The sequence below is a fragment of the Nannospalax galili genome, unplaced genomic scaffold (assembly GCF_000622305.1).
Source record: "Nannospalax galili isolate Female #2095 unplaced genomic scaffold, S.galili_v1.0 scaffold769, whole genome shotgun sequence".
NCBI lineage: Eukaryota > Metazoa > Chordata > Mammalia > Rodentia > Spalacidae > Nannospalax > Nannospalax galili.
Genome location: NW_008360306.1, coordinates 49542 through 59460, shown reverse-complemented (window position 1 = coordinate 59460; position 9919 = coordinate 49542). Strand labels below are relative to the sequence as shown.

Here is a 9919-nt window from a genome sequence, read left to right as displayed (position 1 = left end):
TATGTGTATGACTTATGCCTGCATGTGTGTAAGTGCACCCATGTTGTGAAGTGCCTGCAGAGGACAGAAGAGGGCATTGGGTTCCCTGGAACTGGAGTTACAGGCGGTTGTTAGCCACCATGTGGGTGCTGGGGTTTGAAACTCAGATCTTCTTCAAGAACAGCCAGTGCTCTTAACCACTGTGCCATCTCTCTAGCCCCTTTTTTCTCTTTTTCAAAAGAACATTTTTGTTAATTCTTCAAGAACTCCATTGTTCTGGTTTGTTCCTTCGTTGCTGTGACAAAATACTCTGACCAATACCAACTTGGGGAGGAAAGGGTTTATTTGTCTTATATCTCCTGGGTCACAGTTCATCTGGGAGCCCAATGTAGGAACTCAGGGCAGGAACCTGGAGGCAGAAGCTGGAGCACAGGCCATGGAGGAATGCTGCTTACTGGCTTGCTCCCTTGGCCCCTGCTCAGCCTGCTTTCTTATGCAACACAGGCCCACCTGCCCAGGGGTGGCACCACCCACAGTGGGCTAGGCCCTCCCACATCACTCATCAAGAAGATGCCCCTCAGACATGGCCACAGGCCAGTCCAATAGAGGAAATTCCCCGATTGAGGCTCCCTCAACCCAGGTGTGTCAAGTTGACACTAAAGCTATCCAGCACATCCATACAATGTAGTTTGATCACACTCCCCTCCCCCAACTTCTCCCAGATCCACACTCACCTCCCTATCCACCTATCATCTCCTCCTCCGCCTCAACCCCCTCCTCCTCTTCCTCCTCCTTCTTTTCCTTGCTAGGGAACTGAATCCAGGGTCTTATATATGCTAAACAAGTCCTCCACCTCTGAGCTACACCTCTAACCCCAAAGCCATATAATTCTTTGTCACAAGGGGATGCCCCAGGTCAAAGATGTGGAATAGCATCCTTGACCTCAATCGGTGGGTGTTACCCCCATCATCTACTTGTCTCAACCCAAAATGTCTCCAGATATTGCCAAGTGTCCCGTAGAGAACAAACTGCCCCTACAGAAGAATCACTGAGCTGCATTTTACTCAGTAAATGGATGCCATGCCATTTGCTTAATAAATGGACATATCTGCTCCTGGCCTGGGGGTGTTCAGGGGCTGAGCACAGGGCCTGGCCTGTCTTCCACATGCACTTGGGAGTGAGTGTACTGGGTCCTGTGTTGGAGCGCTCTGCATTGACAACCTACACATTGCTTTATTTAATGTGTTCTAAATCAGTAGTTCTCTTGTGGTTTGGTGTGTATGTGTTTGTTCTCAAACTGGGCCAAGAGAAGAAGTAGAGGGCTACAGATGGCACTGACTGCAGTCTCTGGCTGTTTAATTCAGATCAGCCCATCCTGGTGGCATTTATTTCAAAAGAGTTTAAGACAACATGTAATAGGTACCCAGGGTGTTTATACAGCTCTACTTTTAAGAAGCTCAAAGCCAAATGAGTAAGTGGTAGCTGTTTTGAACTTCCAGGTATATATTTTCTCTACCAAATAGTACCCTGATTGCATTTTGAAGAATTGTTTCTTACTGACTACTATGGGCAATGCCTGGTGTAGAAAAATCCAGTATGCAGTCCTCACACTGTGGAAGCCCCAAGAGGTTGCAGAGGCCCCTCCTGGCAGATGCCACCTCTCCAGGCCAAGGAGATTGGCAAGGATTTCAGCTATCTGTAGCTATACAGGATGCTATCTTAAATTTAGAGGATTAAGACAATAGTGATTTGTAGTTTTGTAGGATTCTGTGAGTTGGCCATCTGGGCAGATCTGCTGGGTTTGCTTGCGTTCATCCGGCTAGCTGCACTGATCCATAAGGTCGGCATGGCTAGAGGGTGTTGACTGCCATCTGAGGAGCCTCAATCTTCCTCCATATGACCACCCGCCCCCCCAGTAGACTGGTGCTACAGTATGGTAGTCTTAGGGCTCCAGGAGTGCACTAGTGGAAGTTACTAGTCTAAGTCCCAGGCTCTGGAGCTCAGGGAACAGCAAGTCTGCCACATGCTGTTGGTCAAGGTGAGTCATAAGACCAATCCAATCTGAGGGGCTTGGGGAAAACAGACTCCATCTCTCAAACAGAGGAGCAGAAACATTGCATTGGGGCCAGAAGGGATGGCTCAGTTAGTAAAGCACCGCCTTACAAGAATGAGGACGTGAGTTTGATTCCCAAAACTTACATAAAATGTGATGGTGTGCACTCGCAATCCTAGCACTAGAAAAATAGACATGAGAGGAGTTGGGGCTTGCTGCCCAGCCAGGCCTGCTTAATTGGTAAGCTTCAGGCCAATGAGAGACCTTGTCTCCAAGAAGGTGGGTGAGCTCCTAAGAATGACACCTGAAGTTGTTTTCTGGCCTCCACATACATGGGCACACACGCACACACACACACTCTATCTTTTAATTTATTTTTTAGTTAAATAGACATTTAACTATCTAGTTAAATGTGTGTGTTTGTGTGTGTGTGTGTGTGTGTGTGTGTGTGTGTGTGTGTGTGTGTGTGTGTGTGTGTGTGTGTGTGTGTGTGTGTGTGAGAGAGAGAGAGAGAGAATGTATATGAGTACCAGTACCCTCATAGGCCAAAGGTCTCAGAGCTCCTGGAGCTGGAGTTACAGGTTTGTGAGCTTCCCAACATATACACATATGTTAAAAAGGCAAAAATAAAGGTGGAAACATTCCATTAGAGAGGGGTTAGTTGATGAAATGAAATAAAATTCATTGAGGGCCATTATCATAATGAGCACTCCAATTAGACACTCTCTTGAGACCCCCACATGTATACGGGTACATGTTTGCCTTGGGTTGGCTAAGCTAATGTCTGTCACTTGCGCCAAAAGAATGGTGTTAGATCTGCTGAGTGAAGATCTTTCCCAGGTTTTGGCATATAAGAACACATGTTCACATTCCAGCACTGGTTACAAGGGGCTGACATTAAATTCCTGAGCCTTGTCTGGTCTTCATTCCCACTAAGGTGGTGGCCCCCTTTGACCACATCTAACCAATGTGATCTCAACTCCTTGACCATAATTGTTGAGGAAAAAAGGAGTAGAAACTGACCCAACTGAGTCTAATCAAAATGAAAATTTTCAGTTGACTTGAAATCAGGACATGAGAATCCATAGGGTTCTACCTGACATAAACCTGGGAACTAAAGATGGTCAGCGTCCTACTCAGTGCAGAGAAAACAAGTGACCATTGATGGAGAGAGAGAAATTGGTGCAGGAATTGGAAAAATGTTGGAGTGTAACCCAGGGCTCATGTATGCTATATCAGCAGTTATATTCTTTCTTTCCCTGGATGGTATGGTATGAAAACGTGAAATGTACTAAAAGCAGCAAGATCTGGAACATCCAAAGGTTACCAGGTAGACTATAAAGATTATGGCAACCCTACGAACGATAGCATGGAGAAGCAGGAAGCAAGCACATGCTTGGTAGCATTTGCTAGCTACTTGATCAAGCCTTACCTGAAGAGAGAAAATTTTTTATATACTATCATTGGTATGATCAATAGGCAGTTATTTCCTTGGACTGCTCAAGCTATCAGAAGTTAGATTACCTATCAAAAGCATCTTTATTTACAACCATCTCTCCTAAGCATAACAGATATTTATTTGGAAGGATGCTAGATAGGAACAACTTTGAGCCATATGCCATTGAAGAGGACCCAACTCCCAAAGCAAACTTTCCAGGCCCTGGTTCATAAATTGTTCTCGAACTCCACATTGCAAAAGTTGCATATTGTCTGAATCCCCTAATAAAACTGGAGCCATTAAAGAGCCCTGCATAAACAGTTAAGAACACAAAGAATTTGATCAACTGGAATTTCCTTTTCATATTTCTTTGCTCTGTGTGTGTGTGTGTGTGTGTGTGTGTGTGTACATGTGAAAGTCAGAGAACAATTTGAAGGAGTCAGTTCTCTCCTTCCACCATGTGGATTGAACTCTGGTTAACAGGTTTGGTGGTAAGCATCTTTACCCGCTGAACCATCTTGCTGGTTGTGGAATTTCCTTTTGGGGACATGGTCTACCGTGAAATCTCAGCCTCCCAAGTTCAACTGGAATTTTTCACTTTGACCCAGTCAATGCACATCATCTCTATGGTGTGAGTCTAACTTTGAAGATGTAAAGATGTAAAAAGAATCAAACAGCCCAATCTTGGACAAACTCTAAGCTCTTAAAACCCTCACAAAGATCAGAGACGTGTGTGTGTGTGTGTGTGTTGCATGTATAAAATCAAATAACATATTTGTATTTGTGAAAATACATAAAAGAGAGGGCCATTATTATAATGCATATACATAAAATGTATCTATGTATCGTATAGATAGTCCTATGTGTTTTTTAATTAATTAATTATTTTTTGTTGTCTGTTGATAAAAAACAGCTTTATTGTGTAAAATGTTGACCCAGGGGCTGGGGGAATGCCTCCGTTGGTAAAGTGCTTACAGCATAAACATGAGGATCTGAGTTTGAATCCCTAGCTGGATGTGGTGGCATGTTTGTAGATAGACTTGGAGAGATAGAGACAGGAGGATCCCTGGAGTTCACTGGCTAACCAGATTAGCTGAATGGTAAGCTCCAAGTTTAATGAGTCTCACAAAATAAGATGAAAGATACATAAAATTTACCTCTGGCCTCCACATGCATGTGCAGGTAACCATACTCACACACGCTTATACCAACCACTCCCCATCTCACAAACAAATTGATCCAAAGACTCAACCTACAAGAATCCAACTTGATTTTAGACCTCTACCTGTGATCCATAGAATGCCTGAACTTATGAAATCTGTTGAAATGATTCACTTCATTCTCTATTACAGAGTAAGCTCCATCTCATGGATAGGGCAAGCTGAGGCCTACGCTGGCAATTTATCTGCTGTACAATGACAAGACCAGAGCCAAGGGCACTTACATTTGATGAGATGCTGACTTCTCAAATTGCCTTTGCAACTCCCATATCATCTACCTACCTCTCTAAAAATAGAGCTGGGGGCTCCTGAGGGCTAGAAGCAACAGTCTAAAAAAGATTTCAAAGGCTAGCATCATTTTCAAATTATAAATCTAGCTTAAATACTCTGGACATGCATTGTAGCAATGCAGTACAGGGACCTCATGAGCAATGGACTTTGAAGACATACTAAAATTGTCCAAAAATGAATACCACTCCTTCTACAGGTCCATGTGTAGAATTAAATTCCATGAATAAGTATGGAAATTAGCAGGTGCTCAGATGCCCAAGGTCAAAGGAAACAAAATAAGCAGCAGTATAAAGACAGCTTTTAATAAACTTTGTTTTTCTCTTTATTAGCATTCAATTCAGTTTTATTTAACAAGAAGGTTTTTTTGGTGGGGGACGGTGATGTGGTAATGGTGGTGGTAGTAGTGTGTGTGTGTGTGTGTGTGTGTGTGTGTGTGTGTTATGAATGTGAGGTGTATGTGCATGAGTGTGTTCAGGTATGTGCTCCAATACATGAACACGAGGTCAATGGAGGGTGTCAGATGTCCTATTCTGTCACTCTCTGGTGTCTTATTTCCTTGAGACAATGTCTGTCATTGAACCTGGCACTAAAGGCAGCCAGCAAGGCCTCTGGCTGCTGTCCTCCAGTCTCTGCCCCACACAGCACTGGGTTTACAGACATACATGGCCATGTCTATCTTTCTATATGGGTGTTGGAAATTTGAATTCAGGTCTTCATGCTTACACAGCAAACACTCTTACCCACTAAGCTATAGCCCCAGCACCCCCTTGTGTGTGTATGTGTGTGTGTGTGTGTGTGTGTGTGTGTGAGTTTTGTTGGTGGTGACTGGTTAGTTGGTTTTTGTTTTTGAAAGTCTCAAATAGCCCAACTGGCCTTGAACATACTTCTTAACCAAGGCTGGCCTTGAATTCCTGATCCTCCTGTCTTTACCTCCCAAGTGCTGGGATAACAGATACATAATAAGCCGTAACACCTGGTTCCCATTTTCCTCTTTAACTTCTTCCAAGAAACATATTCCTTTAGTTTCCTATGGCTTCTATAACAATATAGGACCAAATAACAGAATTTTATTCTCTTTAGGTTGGAGACTGACTGTAAGTACCAAGTCGATGTCCACAGAGCCCCTCCTCTGGAGGCTCCAGGGCAGGGGGTTCTCACTTGCTCCTTCTAGCTTCCTGTGATGCTTCCTGACTGCATCCCTCCCATAGTCCTGGCTCCCCACCACCATCTTCTGTATGTTTGTCTTCTCATAAGAGACTGGATTCAGGCCCATCTGAGCTTCAGAATGTTTCCATCTTGAGATCTTTAACCAGGTACATCCTCAAAGATCCTCATTCCTCAAAAATAAGACAGTTTTTGGGAATGCCAAGTGGACGTGAACTGAGGGAGAATGGAGAGCACTATTCTAACCACTAAAACGCTATCTCAAAAGCACCAGTGAGCAATGCTAGTTTCAACAAAGCTTTCCAAAGGGAGGAGGGAGAGGCTTAACTTATTCACCCCACAACAGACACCTTGAGATCCCTGTCACAGGCTGGGTTCCTGGTAAGCCCACTCTGAGACAGAGACAAGCATGCAGGGTTTTTATGAGATACAGCTCTGGGATTGAAGCTTTTGGGAAGGTTGGGGAAGGAAGCAGGACTAGCCCGAAGCAGCAAAGGCCTCAACTGACCCCACTTCTCCCCCAGAACCTTCGGGTCCCCTATCATTATTGGATGTGTGCCTCCCTTCTGGAAAGGGGTGACTGTGGGCACAGCAGCTCACTCTGTGAAAAGTAGTTGCCCTAGGGGGCTATTGGATAAGAATCACTAGCCTGTAGCTCTACCAGCAAATGGAGGGCAGGGTGTCCAGCATCCTTACAGAGGGATTTTTGTACAATGACATCGCGGTCTCACCACACCTCCTTAGTCATTTCTCTCTTCCCATAGCTGCCAACAGGGAAGCCTACTGACTTCTTTAGCTCCCTCATAGAGCCAATCACACACAAACACACACACACATACACACACATACACACACACACACACACACACACACACACACTCATACACACACACACACGTACCATGTGCATGCATATGAACCCATGCACACAAGCACATACATGCATGCTGTTTGCTCCTGCTTAGGTTTCTTTGTCTGGATTTGGAAATGCAAGCCCTATCTACAAAGACATCTTCTCTCTCAGAAAGCACTGGAGAATGATTAATAGCAGCCAAGGTGTTTGTTAAATTGTAAGGTTGTTCATGTTGCTTGTGCATAACGGAATGAGCACTGGGTTTTGGGTCAGAAGTCACAGGCTCATCCACTCACTCTGCTATCAGGTCTGTGACCTCAGAAGTCACAGGTCTGTGAAGCTGGGAAGTGGGAGCTACATCTATTTTATCATGGTTTAGGTGGCGCCAAGGATTGTGTCCAGCACACAGTATCTTCTAAATGAATATTCCCTCAACTTTTGGGGGTTTGTTTTGTTGTTTGTTTGTTTGCAGACAGAGTCTCACTAGGTAGTCCTGGCTGGCCTGGAACTCAATAAGTAGACCAGGCTTGTCTTGAAATTACAGAGATCTGCCTGCCTCTGCCTCCTGAGTGCTGGGATTTAAGTTGTGTGCCACCATGCCCAGCCTGTGATTTTAAATGAGTATATGAGTGAGTGAATACGCCTTCCTACACTTATATTTCCTTGAGATAATATTGAACTGTTAAGGATAGGCAGGATGTGAATCTTGTAACCATAACCATCAGCAGCATCTGGGAAGTTGTTTTAAATGCTGTTTATTGGATCTATCCCAGATTTTCTGCATGGGAAATTCTGAAGGAAGAAGCTAGTATTGTGTGTGTTGTAGACTGAACATTTATGCCCTACCTAAATTCAGATATTGAAACCTATATTAGCCTTTCCTTTGCTGTAACAAAATATCTGGGCTCCATATTTTATAAGCAAAGCTTTATGTGGCTAATAGTTTTGGAGACTCAAGAGCATGATGTGGACTTCTGTTTGGTTGTGGGGAGGGTCTCATGGTTGATGACATCACAACAGTGGATGTACACACAAGAGAAAGAAATCAAAACAACACAGCACCTCCCAAAAGTTCCACTTCCCAACACTACCACACTGAGGGACAAGTCGCCAACACACGAGCCCTTGAGGGACACACTCAAACCAAGCATAACAAAACCTGTTCCTCAATGAGATGGTATCTGGAGGTGGGGCCTTTGGGATGTGATTACAGCATGAGGCTGGAGCCCCTGTGGATAGGATTTATGCCTTCAGAGTACAAACCTTAGCAAGCCCTCCTAACCCTTACACCCCATTGGCATACAGAGAGTTGATTGTCTATGAACCAAGATGTCCTATCCAGCTGTTTACTAATTTATTCTTTCTTGTCACCTATAAAATGCCATCTTCTGGGATTAGGGAGGTAATTCAGTTGGTAAAGTACTTGCTGTGCAAGTATAAGAGCCAAAGTTCGATCCCTAGAACCCATGTGAAAAAGCTGAGTATGGAGGCTGGAGAGAGAGCTCAGTGGTTAAGAGCACTGGCTGCTCTTGCAGAGGACATGGGTTCAGTTCCCAGCACCCACACAGTAATTAACAACCATCCATACCTCCAGTTCCAGGGGAACAACACCCTCTTCTGGCCTCCTCTGGCAGGCAAAACACTCATACACATAAAAATAAAAATTAATTAATTGGGGCTGGAGAGATGGCTCAGCGGTTAAGAACACTAGCTGTTCTTGCAGAAGACCCAGGTTAGAATCCCAGCACCCACATGGCAGCTAACAACTGTCTGTAACTCCAGTTCCAGGGGATCCGACAGTCTCTTCTGTCCTCCGTGGGCATTGCACGACATGGGTGCACTTACCTACATGCAGGCAATACACGCATATACATAAAATAAAAATAATAAATAGAATATTTAAAAAATTAATTAATTATAAAGCCAAGTGTGGTGACATGCACCTGTAAACCTAGCACTGGGGAGGTGGAGCTAAGCAGATCCCTGGGACTCACTGGCCAGCCGGCCTAGACTAATTGGTGAGCTCCAGGCCAAGCAAGGGACCTTGTCCAAAATATAAGGTATGTGGCACCTGAGGAATGAACATGAGTTTGACCTCTGACCTCCACATGTACGTGCACATGTGTGTAAACTCATCCACTTGAACACACACGCATGTATGTGCGTGCATATGCATATGCATACATACTAAACACTAAGTCTTTTTTTGGTTCCTAAATTTTACTCATGAATTCATACAAAATATTCCATGAATTTTAATCCTCCTCCTCCTCTTCATCCTGGTTAATCTGGAAGTAATCCGTAATTCACAGCTCTCTCTGCTGTTAGCTACTACTTGTAACCAATCACATAGATCATTCTTCAAATATTTTTTGGTGAGATATTTCAAATACCTTTCAGAAAAAGGCACCTCAGAAGTGACGGTGACCTTGCTCTTGCTTTGGATGGTGACAACCCCTCCGCCTAGGTTTCCCCCTCCACCGAGGTTCCCAGCCTTCCCATTCACTTTGATTCTCTCCTCGGGGAACTGCTCAAAATTGGCACCATCCATGATTCCATCTTCTACAAGGTGGGTGCAGTCAAGGGTGAACTTCAAAACCTGCTTTTTTTTTTTTTTTTTTGCCCCCTGCACCACAAATTTTTTCATGGGCGCCATGGCAGTAGCGGAGGCAGAAAGGGCTCAATACTAAATCTTAACAGCAAGGACTTTGAAACTCCTTCACCATGGGGACTTACGCCCCTAGAACAGAGCAGAAGTCCCCAGTTACAACGGTCTGTTAAATGAAGGAGTCGAGGCTCCGCCTTCCTTTGGGGACAGTAGCACTTCCCTTATGGGAAGAACCTATCTTCACTATAAACTAAAGATGACAATGAATTTCTGCAGCAGAAACATATTTCACCTTAAATAAATGGAGTCTCAA

General features: G+C 44.2%; 1 pseudogene; it reads right to left on the bottom strand.

Moving 5' to 3' along the window:
- Window positions 1-9253: 9253 nt before the first annotated feature.
- On the bottom strand, window positions 9254-9654 carry LOC103726786 (annotated as a pseudogene).
- Between the last annotated feature and the right edge of the window lie 265 nt (window positions 9655-9919).